The sequence below is a fragment of the Bison bison genome, unplaced genomic scaffold (genome assembly GCF_000754665.1).
Source record: "Bison bison bison isolate TAMUID 2011002044 unplaced genomic scaffold, Bison_UMD1.0 scf7180017461828, whole genome shotgun sequence".
Classification (NCBI taxonomy): domain Eukaryota; kingdom Metazoa; phylum Chordata; class Mammalia; order Artiodactyla; family Bovidae; genus Bison; species Bison bison.
Genome location: NW_011372548.1, coordinates 18,760 through 21,760, shown reverse-complemented (window position 1 = coordinate 21,760; position 3,001 = coordinate 18,760). Strand labels below are relative to the sequence as shown.

Below are 3,001 nucleotides of genomic sequence, written 5' to 3'. Positions count from 1 at the left end.
TAATAAATATATTTTGGAGGAGTTTGATGTCCATAACGACTTGAGAAGAAAGCAGAACTGATACTATTCCCATTTACAAACAGGGAATGAAGTACCTCATGGGTAAGAATCATTATCTATTATTAAGAACTATTATTAGTGCATTCAACAAATATCTATTAAGTACTTCAAATACTAAGGTAGGGAGCTATAGGTTGAAAAAGAAATATTTACTGTATTTCTAAAATATAACTAAAGTAAGCTTTTCTGACTCACTTTGAAATAAGACAAAGATTTGAGCAAGTTTTAAAAATATGATATATTAGAGAAAGAGAAAGGTATAAAAACACTTGGAGTGTAAGGAATAGGAGACTCAGCACTAGTTTAGAAGTGAGAACAAGCTAATAAATCCATAGATGTTTTATTAATAATAATATATCTATACAGATGGAGTTTTGTTTAGCAACTTAAATATGAACTATGTGAAACTTATTATTTTTCTTTATGAACCATTCTATCATTGCTGTAGACCATTCTCAAAACACTGTGTGAGAATTCATTTGATCTGACAATTCTTTGTTCATTTATTTGTCATATGTCTATGGACAAGAACCTGCCTGCAATGTAGGAGACTGTCAGCAATGCAGGAGACCCAGGTTCAATCCCTGGTTTGGGAAGATCCCCTGGAGGAGGGAATGGCAACCACTCCAGTATTCTTGCCTGGGAAATCCCATGGACAGAGGAGCCACATAGGCTCCAGTCCATGAGGTTGCAAGATTCGTACACAACTTGGTGACTAAACCACCACCATCATGTTTATGGAAGCACTGTGACTGTGGCTTTTTTAAACTGTGATTCTGGGAACATCTATGTTAGAATCACCAAAGTAGTTGTTAGAGGTGAGGTTCCAATATCCCACATGAGACTTTCTGCTACAGACTTTCTGTAGATTAGCTTTATTAATAAGCTTCTCAAGCAATTGTTCTGATACAAGTTCAAAGCTTTTAATTATCCTATGGAGGTATGACATTGTGAAAAGTTTTGTGGGGTTTCAGAGGTGACAGATTGCAAGGAGTATGGTATTTCATGCTCACATTATTTTTCCTTTTCTTTTTAAAATGTAAATTTTACAAAACTACATATTTAGTATGTAAACATGTGGTTAGAAATCACAGTACAGTAATGAAATAGAATTTGCTCTACCCCTGGAGAACTAATACATGAGTAGAAAGTGGATCTCTTCTGATGATGTAATGTGCTAAGGAATAAATTAGAGTATATAGGGTATCTGAGAAGTATAAAACAGAAGGGGATTAATTCAATCTCAGGTACAATGAGAGAAGAGTGAGAAATGCTTCACATGGGACTAGCCTTGAGGTTGGCTTTATAAGATAAGTAGAGTTGCAGAAGAAAAAATAGTGCAGGAGATAGGAAATATGCAGCTCACTTGTGACTGTGAACATAGCTATGGTTAGAAGCATACTTATCTAAAGACACAGCCATAGATACAAGAATAGGTAAGAAATGGAAATAAAATAATTGTTCATTTGCAAAGAAGCTGAAACAATGCCTTAATAGAAGTAAAGCAGCAGTGTATGACAGTATTCATTTTGAATAACATCTCGAGGTATATAAAAATCATTTTAATTGTAATAAAATGTGTACCTTCATATTTCCTTTGACTGCACTTGTTTCAAGTGCAGAAAATTCCCCTCACCAATGACAGTAAACTAAGAGAAGTCATTCTCCTCGGGCTCATGGATCGCCCAGAGCACCAGCCTCTCCTCTTTGTGCTGTTTCTGGTCATTTACCTTGTCACCCTCCTAGGCAACCTGGGCACAATGGTGTTAGTCAGACTGGACTCTCACCTTTACACACCCATGTCCTTCTTCCTCACTCATTTATCCTTTGTAGACTTGTGCTATACCTCTACTGCAGCCCCACAGATGCTGACTAATCTGGTATCACAGAAGAAGACCATCAGCTTTGCTGGCTGCTTTGCAGTGTTACCTTCTCATAGCACTTCTCCTCACTGAGTTTTACATGCTGGCAGCAATGGCCTATGCCCACTATGTGGCCATATGCAACCCTCTGCACTACAGTGTGAAGATATCCAGGTATATCTGCATAAGCTTGGCCACATTCCCTTATGTCTATGGCTTCTCATATGGACTCTTCCAGGCCATCCTGACCTTCCACTTGACCTTCTGTAGATCCAACACCATCAACCATTTCTACTGTGCTGACCCACCACTTTTTCTTGCTCTGATACTTATGTCAAAGAGCATGCCATATTGATATCAACAGGCTTCAACCTCTCCAGCCCCCTCATCATCATCCTGATTTCTTATGCCTTAATTCTCACTGCAATCCTCAGGATCGAATCAGCAAAAGGAAGGCACAAGGCATTCTCCACCTGTGGTTCCCACATGATGCTGTTACCCTATGTTATGGGACACTCTTCTGCATGTATGTAAGACCAGCAACAGAGAAGACGGTGGAACAATCCAAGATAATAGCTGTTTTCTACACTTTTGTAAGTCCAGTACTTAGATGTAAAACAAACATTGAAGAGAGTCCTTCGAAGAAATATGGTCACTAAGATGGCAATGCCTTGATTTCCAATAAACTATAACTCTTAATCTTTGGCTCAAATATCTTTACATTTATAAGACCAGTTTTCATACTCTTTGTGTCTGTGTTTCAATTGTTCTTGGGACTGAGAACAAATAAGCTGTACTTAGTCTAAACTGCTGCTGCCCTTTAATACGTTTTCCTGGGTTGGCAGTAGTAACATTTCCTTGGATATTGTTAGAAATGAAGCTCAGATTTCTGCACCTCAGATCCACTATTTCAAAACCGCTTTTAGAACCAAATTTTAGGTTCGTTTAAATCATTACATTTTGAAGAGGCCCTCTCTAAGTGAAAATTTTGACTAGGTATTCCCTGGAACACTGGTATCCTCTTACTGCTTAAAACAGTAAACAAGATACACATGCTCTGAGCTCAGTTCTTTGAATTT

The 3,001-nt window shown here is 37.9% G+C and overlaps 1 pseudogene; it reads left to right on the top strand.

The window, feature by feature from the left end:
- Positions 1 to 86: 86 nt before the first annotated feature.
- LOC104999540 lies at positions 87 to 2,581 on the top strand (annotated as a pseudogene).
- The last annotated feature ends 420 nt before the right edge of the window (positions 2,582 to 3,001 follow it).